We start from the raw sequence: 13,626 nt of genomic DNA on the forward strand, positions 1-13,626 counted from the left end.
TGACGGTGAAGCAGATGATGAATTGTAGTAAGAGGCATAAATGGAAAAGATGAATAAAATGTTTGTTGAACACAAAATCGCCCTAATCTTGGGTCGCATAGTCAATTGTCAAAGAGGATGGGCACGCTTCACATAAGTGGAGTAAAACTAGTAGAGGTAATAGGCAATGAAGCAGGAGAGGATGGGCACGCTTCACCAAGCGTTGCAAATGTTGTAGCCGAAGCTTTTTGGTTAAAAAATTTATTACTTGATGAAATTCATTGCTCTCTCACGAAAGCCATCATTGTTTGCAAGTTAATGTCAATTACCTTACATGGGCAGTTCAATTAAAAATGGCTAGATAAGTTCAATTTCACATGTGTCTTCCCGATATCAGTTAGTCGATTCATTTACAAAAGATCTCCAGGAAATTCTACTTGATTAGAGGCTTTAACCTCTTCAACTACATGAACTATTAGTTTATATAAATAAATGTCGTATTAAATTGATCCTTATCTTGTAAATTACATTGGATTCAATTTTCATAATTTTAGGCTTGCTCTTTGTATAAGAGCATTGGGTGTGGGCAACAAGGTGCAACACCAAGTTGTGTCACCTCACATGCTACATACGCAAGTGGTGTTATAACACCAAGTGAGGAAATGGGTAACAAGATTCAATACCAACTTTTTGAAAATAAATATGTTTTCTTTTTTATTTTTTTTCCGAAATTGGGTTTTTTTATTACTTTTTTTTCTTTTTCGGTTTTTTTCCCTTTTTGCATTTTTTAATCACTAACATAAATATATTTTTTTATAAAACATAAAATTTAAAAAAAAAAATACATAATATTGAAAATCAAAAATCACGATTACAATTAAAAAAAACATGATTTTAAATCTAACTAAAATATCATTCAAATTACTACTAAAACCACATAACAATCATAATTAACCCAAATATTTCTTCATAATTTGTTCCTTCATTGCTTGTAGCACCACTAGATCACCACTAGATCAGCAGGTGCAAAACCCTCATTGCTCGTCCGAAGAATTGACAACTGATGTGTCATTAGTTCCCATTCTTTTTACTCTTGCTTCTCCCGTGCCTGCCTTTCCAGGAACTCCAAATGACGACGTTTCAACTCATTTTTTTCTTTAATTAATAAATTATGCTCATCGAATTTCGCTCTCATTTCCGTCGCCTTTTTTGCTCTTGTCTCCACCTCCTCCGCATGTCTTGCAGCGCGCCTCGCTTTGTCGCGTCCAGGCGGTCGTCGTGGTGGGGATATCTCTTAGATATCATCTGGGATCCCATCGTTGTCGGCGTTAAGGTCGATGTTAATCCGTGCGTCCGACACATCGACCGAACTAGAATTGCGAGACCTTTTGGGTTGAACCTCCGATGATGTAGGCGTTTTATTCCACTCTGGATCCGTTCGCAACAATTCCCATGATTTTTCAAAGTCGAAAACATGACCCATTTCAACCCGATATTGTTCCTTAGCAGATTTGAACAAATCGAAGTTGTTGGTTCTGCTTTGTTGTTGTAAATATCGTTGAATTTGCTGCACCGCTTAGTTATTTGACCCCATTTTCTGCTCAACATGTCATTGTTGCGATACGGATTTTTCTTAAAAATAGCGTGAAACTTGTCGAGCACCGCCCCCAATAAGCTCCTTTTTCATTCCATTTCCGTGAAGTTCGTTTTTTGAAGTGGCACACCAAGCCGCCGTCAAAGCGTATTCCTCCTCCGGTGTCCACCATTGTGGAACGTCTGTATTTTCTGTTTCTACCTCTATCGATTTCCTTTTCGATTTTCTTTTCCCTTTCCCTCTCCTACTACCTCCAGCTTCCACTTCAACCGATTGTTGTGTCGTAGACGATGGTTGGTTGCTTGTTTGTTGCATCGAAGCAAAAGTAGGGCAAAGATTTTGCTATAATTTGGGTTTTGACCAAATTGATTTTGTTGAAGGTGAGGTGAGTTGGGAAATTGCAGTGGCGGTGAAGCGGGACTGGAAGTGGTGCCCTGGTATGAGATTTGTGGTGAGCATTGAGACGATAAACGGTTGAAATAATTTTCATAACCCGTGAATCTGAGAGGCGAGGTTGTGTTTGGGTTTGATGATGGAGGGGGGTGTTTGAGTTTTGCTCTATTTTTTGATTAACAAAGTGTAGAAAATATAGAGAGAATTTTAAAAAGATATATAAACTTTAAATTAAAAAGAGTATATATATATATATATATATATATATATATATATATATATATATATATCTTTACTATCTTATAAAAGAAATCTAACTATTTCTAAAAATAGATTGATTATAATAATAATATTTTTTTAAGATGTCCAAAAGATGAAACTGATAGTACAAGTGACCATTAATAAAATAATATTAAATTTTAACCACGTTTTGAATTCAAATATTTATCATCAAATCTCCTTATATTTCTCAGCAATTTGATATGGTTCCCTCAAATCCCGGATTTATTCAAAATTTGAACCCTTTTAGATATCCTTAAATTTAGCATGTTGATTCAAATATCCCTCCAATCGTATATACCTCTTTGTTCCGTCATCTGCTATAAAACCCACCGTCCAGGAACAAAAAATGACTTTATCTCCCAAATAACACCATAGTTTGATTATTTTGTCTTCGATATGTACTTTCTTTTGTAACATAACATTTTTGTAGAGGAACACGCCCCGCCGCTTTACGCGGGTACACTGCTAGTATATATATATATATATATATATATATATATATATATATATATATATATATATATATATATATATATATATATATATAGGTAAAAAAGGTAATTTTTTTTTTAAATTGAATATCGACCATTTGCAAACAGTCATAAAAATCAACGGTAAAAATAGCCGTTTCACTTTAACGACCACGAGAATTGCTCGACAAGATGCAACGAGTTGGGGAGGGGGGAGGGGGGTGTTCCCGACGTCACGACGGCGTCTTCATGTGCCACATCATCCGGTTGTTTCTCGTTGTTGGCCCATACCACATCGTCTAAACACTATCATCATTAATTCAAAACCCACCCAAGAGATTACATTTAATCAAGATTAAAAACAGCTACTTGCCGTCGGGAGTCAGCTAAATCAACAGCTCTTTTCATTACATCCAATCGTGGACTTTGAACTGGGTCTTTTCGATCCAAATTCAAATCAAAACCTCAGCAACATATCTTAAGTGATTACGGACCTTTTGAATATCGGGGGAATCAAATGATTAAATTACTTCAAAAGAACGACCCTGATTAAGTGGGTGGGATCACTTGACCCTTCGAATTCTTCAACGAGTAGAGTTGAAGGCCATTGTTTCGAGCGCCTACAATACTTGCAAGTGGAGAAGCCGCTGAGTAGACCTTCACTTGGTGCCACACTGCCACCCATGCTTTAATCTCGTATTGGATGACTAACTTTTAAAATTATGCACATCGATATTCCCTAGGATTCCATTGACATTTGTTTGACGAACTTGAACATCTACTGGTCCAACGTTGTTATTCAAACATGTTATGTCACTAACGTTTTCTTTTCCTTTTCCAGCTTTTCAAGCACATCTTACGTAAGAAGAAATCACATATGACCAAATTTCATATAAATAGGTCGAAGCTGATATCATTTACCAAGCACCTCCAAAAATGGGTAGATGGAAGCTTTGGATGTGTGTTAGCTTACTGTTGTTATCACAAACAAATGCACGACCGTTGGTTGAGCCATTTGAGAACCGGAAGAGCCTCACTGCACCCTTTAAAGCCATGTTCGAGCAGAAGGTGGTGGGACTAGGGCACCAAGTAAGAGACGCTAAGGATCAGGTAAGCGGGTATACACCATCACGTGTCAGCCCTGGAGGACCTGATCCTAAACACCATTGAGTGTGTTCGTTCTTTTTCTTTCTTTGTGGTCATTTTGTCTTCGGTGTTTTTTGGAAGAAAAATGTGACTAGCTTGTTTATAAGTGCACAATGTTGCATTATGTTCCGAGAGTTGTTGAAGATAGGGTGGATTAAGAGTAAAGTTCTGATCCACCGTTCGTTATATTTTTCTGTGGACAAGAAGTCTACCTAGCGTATTCATGATAAAAGAGAATAAACCAATGTAAAATCTAGTTGCTATCTTGTACGGTGTACTCTATTTAATTATTTATGCATGTATTTTTGATCCTTTGTCTCTCAGATCCGGGCCCAGATTTTGTCATAACTAAAATAAAACCATGTGAATTTGTGATTCATAATAACCTCATCATTTTTTATAAAATAAAAACATCAATCTTCTCCAAATGGTAGATCTAAATTATATTTAAGTTAAAAAAAAGATTTGATAATTTTTTATTTTTGAAATTTGCATGTATGCATAATCAGTAATCATATGAATTGCTGATAAGAACAATCAGCAGTCATAAATATATATATATATATATATATATATATATATATATATATATATATATATATATCACTTTTTTTTTAAAAAAAAAAAAGCCTAAATACAACTTAGACACACAATTTGGAGAAAATTAGTGTTTTTGATGTTGAAAAATGATGAACTCATTATGAGTTCGCAATTTCTCACACATCTTTTAGTTCTCAAAAGAATACGACGGACCAAATATCAAATAGGTTCACTATATAATTAATATAATAAAGTAACTAACAATAATATTTTTTTAAATAAAAGTACATAATATTACAACTTTAAACAAATTATTATTTGAAAATTGTTCCTATGTTTCATAATTTGGAAGCGAATTAGATAAGCATTTATGAAGTCATCCAAAATCCAAGTGTGCACGTTCGACTTCACAAGTTTCATGGAGAAAAACATCTCTTCACAATTGTTGTTGCAACTGGTAAGACCAACGCCAACATCATTATCGATTGATCAAATGAAACTGATGCATATTCGTTTCTACATCACTTTAGCAAGGTCCAATATATTATTCAAGTTACCAAATATTGGATTATGAAATATGCAACGTTGAAATATCATTTCCTATAAGGAGTATATCATTGACATACAATACTAGAAAGGCTACAGAGTATATCATTGACATACAATACTAGAAAGGCTACATTATTCCTACTGGTTTTAACATATATGCAAAACTCATCATTGCATCTAGAAATTCCAAATTCCTTGACATTTTCATGAAACCAAGATTTCAGCTATGTGATGCATGTTTGAGTCCATAAATGGACCTCTCAAGCTTGTCCACTCTACTAGAATATTTTGGATCAATGAAGCCTTCAAGTTGTGTCATATACACACCCTCTATCAAATTTCTCGTTAAGGAAAGCGGTCTTCACATCTATTTGCCATATTTCATAATCATATAAAGAAACTACGGCAAGTAATATTCTAATAGACGTATATTATCCTTTGGCTACCATACTAGCTTTGAATGTGTGCACATTCCTATCCATGTCGGTCTTCTTCTTGAAGATCCATTTGCACCCAACGGTTTTAAGGTCTTTTGTAGGATCAACCAAATTCCAATCTTGGTTATAATACATAGATTGAATTTTACCTTCCTTACTCTCCTTTCATTTAGCAGTTTTAGAGCCTGCCATCGCTTCCCTATAGTTGAATGGTTTATCTATACCAATCAATGTATGATCACTGATAACATGCCTCCTTTTGTTTCAATATGAAAATTATAAAGCTCGTGGCTGGGGGGGGGGGAGACAAATTCTATTAGCTCTACAAAGTGAAGGAGTTTGAATTATGTCAATTTTCTCAATAGGTTGATCAACCTCAGGTTGAGTGCCAATTTCGACTGTAGATTATTCTTCGTATGACTCTTGAAGCTCTTCAAGATCTATTGGGCTCCAACTACCTTCTTTGGACATGAGCTCCCTCTCGAGGAACAAGCCCATTCGAGACATAAACGCTTTGTTTTCAGAAGCATTGTAGAATAGGTATCCAAAAGACTTATGAGGATAGCCCACAAAGTAGCACTTTTTCGTTATGGGTTCTAGTTTATCGCTCGCCTTATGACGAACGAAAACTTCACAATCCTAGATTTTCAATGTTGAAGACTGGGAGGCTTCCCATTCCCATATTTCATATGGTATCTTAACAACCTTCTTAGTTTGTAGGAGGTTCAATATAATATCGGTTGTTTCTAGAGTGTAACCCCAAAAACTAATTGACAGCATAACTCGAGTAATCATCGATCAAACCATATCCAATATCATTCAATTTCTTGTCTAGGCTACACCATTAAGTTGTGTTACAGGAGGAGAAAGTTGCGAGAGAATGTAAAGTCATCATTTTTACCCTAAAAAATTTCATGTTATTTAACACCTTTTTAACATAAAATGCAACATAAGACTTTTATATAATTTGTACTTCAATACAAAGAACACGTTACCGTATTTCAAAAACAACCCAATTATGTTTTCGGTTGGGTATTGGGTTGGGCCTTTGTAATTAGGTCTAGGCATATATATATATATATATATATATATATATATATATATATATATATATATATATATATATATATAGTGTTATTTCAACAGTGTTTAAGGTTGGTCATTTTTAGAAGCTGATCTTCGAGTTTAAACAAAAAGAGAGAACCGATAGTTATTGAGAATCTTGTGTACTAGACTATTGTTCAATAGAGTGTGCATTGAAGATTCAGTATTGTGTTCTTATTCCATATTACGATTTGTGGTATTCACTAGACTGGGATTCCGCACCAATTCTAGTGGTTTCGATTAATACAGTAGATCGGGTTTTACAATTGGTATCAGAGCAAGATTTGGTATCAATTGAATTGGTAGGATATTAAATGATTCTTGGAAATTTTCTTGGTGTTTTTAAGTTCTTTTTGACAAAAATTTTTGCTGCTGTTCTTCGTGTTCTTCACTTCATTGGAGACTTTGATTGAAATTGGTTTTGATAAGTTATCAGTTTCGTGTTTCCAGTATTTTTGGGAGTTTTCAATTAGATCTGGACGTTTTCAGCGGTTAACCTCAAGCTCTCGGTTAGATTTTAGTGATCGTAGTGGCTACCAATGTTCTCGGTCAGCAACTAGGTCAACCATCTAGTTTCCGGTCTGATTTTGTGTTTTGTCAACAATCTCGGTCAAACAGGGTGTTCAATCAACGATCTTGGTCAAAAAGGGTTGTTAGTCAACGATCTCAGTCAACGTTTTCGGTTAAAGGGTTTTTCGGTCAACAATCTTGACTTTTTTAATTTTCGGTCGATCCTAGTAGTTTTCGGTTTAACATGGACTCATAAAAGACTCCTTTTTCTATAATGCAAAGCGATCTTGATTCAGTTATTAGGACAGTAACTCGAATTCCCCGACTGCTGACTGTTGATGGATTTCCTAAATGGAAATTCATATTTGAGAAGTATGTTAAGATGAAGGATAGCAAAGTGTGGAGAAGCTTCCTGAGAGGTCCAGTCAAGATCACAAACACTCTAGATGATGAATCTAAAACTGTGGTTGACAAGCCAATCGAAGATTACACGAATGAGAACTTTGACAAGATTGAAAATGATAAGAAAGAATTGGTTATTCTTACCATGGCTTGTCCCTTAACATTGCTCAAGGTTTTAGGGAGTATAAATATGCTAAGGCTTTGTGGGAAGCCTTGATTGATGCATATGAAGGGAATGAGGATATGAAGCAAAGCAGATAGGATATGCTTCATCAAAGATTCACATGTTCAATCATGTTCTTGGGGGAGACTCTGGAAGTCCAGTTACAGTGTTTTATTACTCTCAACACATAAATGATCTAATGTATTAATCGAAACCACTAGAGTTGATGCGGAATCCTAATCTAGTGAATACCACAAATCATATATGGAATAAGAACAAAATACCAAATCTTCAATGCACACTATATTAAACAATGGTCTAGTATATAAGATTCTCAATAACGCTCGCTTCTCTCTTTTTCTCTAAACTCAAAATTAGCTTCTAAGAATGACCAACATTAAATACGGCTGAAAAAACACTATATATACCCAATGTTGTAGAACTCATTACTCGGTACCTGTTCGGCCGACTACCGAGTAGCGAGTACTCGGGAGTACTCGGGGAGTACTCGGATTTGGTAATTCATGTTGAAATATTTTTAGGAAAATTATATATGTCAAAATCATAAGTTAAAATCATAAGTTGATTGAAATATATAACAAAATTAGATAAATATGAATACACAAAAACTAAAAAACATATAATGGTTTCGCTTCGTGAATAATTACTGAAAATTTAATATATATATATATATATATATATATATATATATATATATATATATATATATGTAATAATAATCATACGTGTGTGTTAAATAATAAATCATTACATATATTATACATATTAATCATCGATTTGACCGAGTTTTACAACACTGATCAGTTCAGTAAGGGGCCAATCATGGAGTACTCGGGATTTTGTAACTTGCCTCGGTAAAGGGCTGAGTAGCGAGTACTCGGAGGAGTAATCGGCCAACTCGGGGAGTTTTACACCACTGTATATACCTAGACCAAATTACAAAGGCTTAGCCCAATACCCAACCGAAAATATCATTAATCCCACTGAAATCACATGGTGATTTCAGTCCAAACACCACTAAAAACATGGTGTTTTCGGTCCTAGTCCGAGAACTCCAAAGGATATCAAAAGTAAAGTATAAACCAATTTGTGACATTAACGGACATTCAACGATAATCATGCCTTGTGAGGTGCATCGCCCTAGTACCAATAACCGTTAATTCCTTACCTGTAGAGAACGTATATGAGAATACATTTGAGTCTAGGCAGTTTTTCATGACACAAAGAATATCAAGACCCTAGGCGGGATGTTCAACGATATCTATTTCCTGGTTGGGTGAATCACCTTGGTGCCATGACAGTTCTTAGGTAAAGAAAACTAACAAGATCAATTTTGACAATCTGTATAGTTTCTGACTTTCAATTCCTTAAATACGACCATTCTTAGAAGGATACTGCCTAACTGACAGTTTGTACAGTTTCATACCTTCAATTCCTTGAATATGACAGTTCTTAGATAGATACTCCCTAACTGACAGTTTGTACGGTTTCATGCCTTCCATTCTTTGTGAAAGTAATGTGAAGTGTAATTCCGTCAATTCCTTTCAAGATCTCCCATTGCACAGAAAATTCTGACATAATATCCTTGAGTCTGTTCTTCTTTTGAATTCGCGTTTAAGACACATGAAAAATATTTTTAGATAAAAATATAAATAAAATAAACTTAGCATATAATAAAAATAACTAAGATAAAAAAAAAATATGCTCAAAAGCAATAAAAATATTTTTGGATTTTTTTGGTTTTTCTGAAATAGAAATAAAAGCAGAAATAAACATATTTTTGGATTTTTTTTGAATTTTATGGTTTTGTTTGGTTTTAAGTTTCCCCCTAAATTTGTGCATAGAGGAAAAATATGAACAAATTTAACGAAAACAAAAGTAAAATACAAAATTTACAAAACAAAAAAAACTTTTAGTGTTCAAAACAAATCATTTTAAGAAAACTCACAAGCACATCAAAACAAGCTTTTCCAAAAGGTTTTGTACGCATATCAGACACATTATTATCAGTGTGGATTTGTTCAAAATGAATAAGTTTACGCTCAAAACAGTCTCGTATAAAATAAACTTTAATATCTATGTGCTTGGTTTTAGAATGCTGAACTGGATTTTTAACAATTTGAATAACAGCATCATTATCACAGAAGATAGGAGTGTCAAGAAAATTCAAACCATAATCCTACAGTTGATATTACATCCAGATGATCTGAGAATAGCAAGCAAATGCAGCAACATATTCAGCCTCAGTTATCGAAGTTGACACAATTTGTTATTTCTTGCACTGCCACAAGATTAGTGTGTCTCCTAAGAATTGACAACCAGCACTTGTAGATTTCCTGTCAATGTCACAACCTCCATAGTTGCTGTCAGTAAAAGCATAAAGATCAAATTCATTATTTTTAGGATACCAAAGACCCAATTTAGGTCTCCCTTTAAGGTACCTAAAAATTCGTTTTACAACAATTAAATGAGAAAGTTTAGGATTAACATGATGACGCGTGCATTGACATACTACAAATAATATATCTAGCCTGCTAGCAGTCCGATACATCATTGAACCAATCATGGATCGATATAGAGCTTGATCAACCGATTCTCCATCTAGATCTGATGTCAACAGTGGTCGTTTAGCCATGGGAGTAAAAGCAATTTTAGCATCCTTGAACCTGAATTTCTCCGATATGTCATCAACATATTTGCCTTGATGCAGTAGAATACCCGAAGAATCCTGACGCACTTGCAATCCTAAAAACATCGTCATTTCGCCTAATGAACTTATCTCAAACCTCATCTTCAAGACCTTTTCAAATTATTTGCAAATTCATCATTTGTTGACCCAAAAACGATATCATCCACGTAGATTTGAACAACAATGAGGTACTTCTTCACTCTTTTGATGAACAATGTATGATCAATCGTACCTCTTGTGTACCCATGATTTAATAAATGTTCAGTCAAAGTGGCGTACCAAGATTGAGGGGCTTGATGAAAACGGTAAAGTGCCTTGTCCAGCTTGTACACATGATTTGGAAATCTTTAGTTGACAAAACCTAGAGGTTGATCAACGTAGATTTCCTTTTTTACTTCTCCATACAAGAAGGCAATTTTGACATCCATTTGATATACAATGAAGCCTATGTGGGAGGCATATGCCAAGAAGATACGAATTGCTTCTATTCGTGCCACGGGAGCATATACCTCTATGTAATCAAGACCTTCTTTTTTCCTGAAACCACGAGCGACCAAACGCACCTTAATTCGCATAATCACCCTATTATCATCTTGATTATTGCGAAAAACCCATCTTGTGTCAAGAGACTTCTTTCCTTCAGTAAGTTCTACCAGTTGCCAAATCTTCATCTTCTCAAATTGATTCAACTCTTCATGCATGGTATCCACCCAACTTTGTTCATTAAGAGCCATCTCAACGTTCTTTGGCGTCCAATAGGGTTCGATTGCACCTCTCATCCACACCATTAAGTTGTGGTGTTCTAGGTGTTGGATTAGGTGTCTAAATATTGAAATATTTAGAATCATAGTTTTCATATGTATTTGCATTGTAAGTACAACTTTTACGCATTTTTATAAACAAAGAAAATTTTTGATTTTGTCTTATTTTATGATATCCTTGCAATGACATTAGTGAAAATTGATGTTTATATATTATTAGCAATGTTGGAAATAAATTTGATTCTTGGTTATATCATTTGTGGTAGTGTCGTAATTTAGCAAATAAGGAAGGATTCTCATCACTCGAGTTTCAATTGGACAGAAACTTGGAATCATGCGACTTGTATTGTGTGATGAATGAGAACGTTTATCTTTGGGAAATTAACATTAATTCCTTGTTCACATATGTATGTGAGTTAAGTGAAACATTGAAGGATCTAGTGCACATTGATTTGTACAACTCAGATCCACTACAAAGAATGATAAAGGCTATTCGTCATGATTTACTAATGGTTCAGTAAATATGGTTATGCTTACAAGTTTAAGTATAATTCTAATACCTTGAAAAGTTTCAAAGTATAAGCAGAACGAATAAGAAGAACCAATTAGGAAGAAAGATAAAAGTTTCTCCAATCTGAAAGGAAATGAGAGTACTTTAGTATCATGTTTTATAATCATCCTAATGATTATGGAACCATGTCACAATTGATCCTTTAAGGACATCTTAGTGCATTTATATAACTAAGAAGAGGAATCGGATATTGTTGAAATGATTAAAATCAAAAGGATGAGTCATGATTTGTTCCAATATCAAAGTTTTAGAGTTATACTCTAGTTACTCCAAGTTATACCTTGAGTAACATGTGCTAAGCAGGTTTATAACACCTCATGAAATGTGGAGTAGAAAAGTTATCTTACTCTTTCACATTTAGAATTGGTAGTTATGATGTTTTGGTTAAAACAAAGATCAATTGAAACCAATTACATGAAGTGTTATCTTGATAAGAATCCACACTAACTCTTGAATATTTTTTTGTCAAGAATGTTGCTTGATAGAGAATCTTATATGTAAAGAGTGTTGGATTTGGTGTCTAAGCCCATAACTATAACCGGTATGTACTTGACCCGATTGTAGCATGGTCCTTTTGGATTTCCTTCATCAGTGCAATTTAATAGGATGGTTTTTGAGAATAAGGCTATTTATGATGAATAAATTATAAGTATAATATATTAATATGATTATTTAATTAGTATTGTCCAAGAATTAATTTGGAATTAATTTTGTGGTCAAAAGAGACTAATTAAATATGGAGGGATTGATTATGTAAATCAATCATTCTTATAGTGTGGGCTATCCATAATTATGAGCTAAACTAATCCATGGATAGTCCATGGAGGTTGAACCCATGGAACATGAGAATGAGGAAAGTCATGGGTCATTAGGGTTTACCAAGTGTAACCCAAGCATGTCCAACACTATAAATAGAACCCTCCATAGACTAAAATCGGTTGCCTCTTCTCTTTGAGATAAATAGATTATTCTCTTAATCCATCCTCTTGCATATGGTGTTTGTGAACCATTAGAGGCATCACACTTGAGGTGCTCAAGCTTTCAAAGGTTAAGAACTACAAGTCCTTCTAAGAGGTAAGTCATCTAACTAGTTGTATTGTTCATTTGGCAATTTGTATGCTAGCTAGGAAAATGCTTTGGAAAAATGATAATGCATGTATAATTTGAGAAAACATAGATCCAAATCATTTAGGGTTGCATGTGCACTTAGAAAGTGTAATGGTGCTCAAAACCCAACAGTGGTACCAAAGCCTATGGATTTTTTCAATTATACTTAACGCTACTTGTTGTTAAGTGCCTTAAAATTGATTTTTTAGCTGTCTGGACAGTGGACTCGCCGAGTCCACTGATGGACTCGTCGAGTCCAAGCACATTCTAACCAACTTGCCTATTTTGTTCTTGCACTCGAAGAGTTGTTGCTCCAGAGTGTAGTTTTTCGACTTTTAAGGCTGGAATTGGACTAGGATCATTACCCTAAGCCATTTTAGAACTTATAAAACTGTTTTTGATGTGGTAATGATCATGCTTATCCAAATTAGAAGATAATTGTCAAGCTTTCATATTTTGTATTAGTTTATATGATTATGCTAAGTACATGAAATTTGTTTGATATGAATTATCTTATTCATATGAGTTTAATCTAGATCATGGACATTATTTGACATGCTTGTGAGTTTATTTGATGATCTTGATGGCCTTTAATGTACTCCATAACTTGTCCTCAAGTTATGGAAAATGAAAAGTTTTCTTTTAAAAACATCACTAAAGTTATAGGTTATGTATTTGAAGAGTTTTTTTCCCTATAAATAGTTTTATGGACTCCATAACTTGTCCTAAGTTATGGATTTTCAAGAGTCTTTTCATTAAAACCTATATCAAAATCATATGTTATGGATTCCAAAAGTTTTTTGAATAGTTCAAAACTTTCCCTCAGGTTTTGAAATTTGTAAAGTCTCACCTTTGAATACTTTAATTCCAAATAAAACCCTAGAGTTTTAAAAGTTGATTATTCACGA

Source organism: Lactuca saligna, chromosome 4, assembly GCF_052625555.1.
Source record: "Lactuca saligna cultivar CGN05327 chromosome 4, ASM5262555v1, whole genome shotgun sequence".
Taxonomy (NCBI): Eukaryota; Viridiplantae; Streptophyta; class Magnoliopsida; order Asterales; family Asteraceae; genus Lactuca; species Lactuca saligna.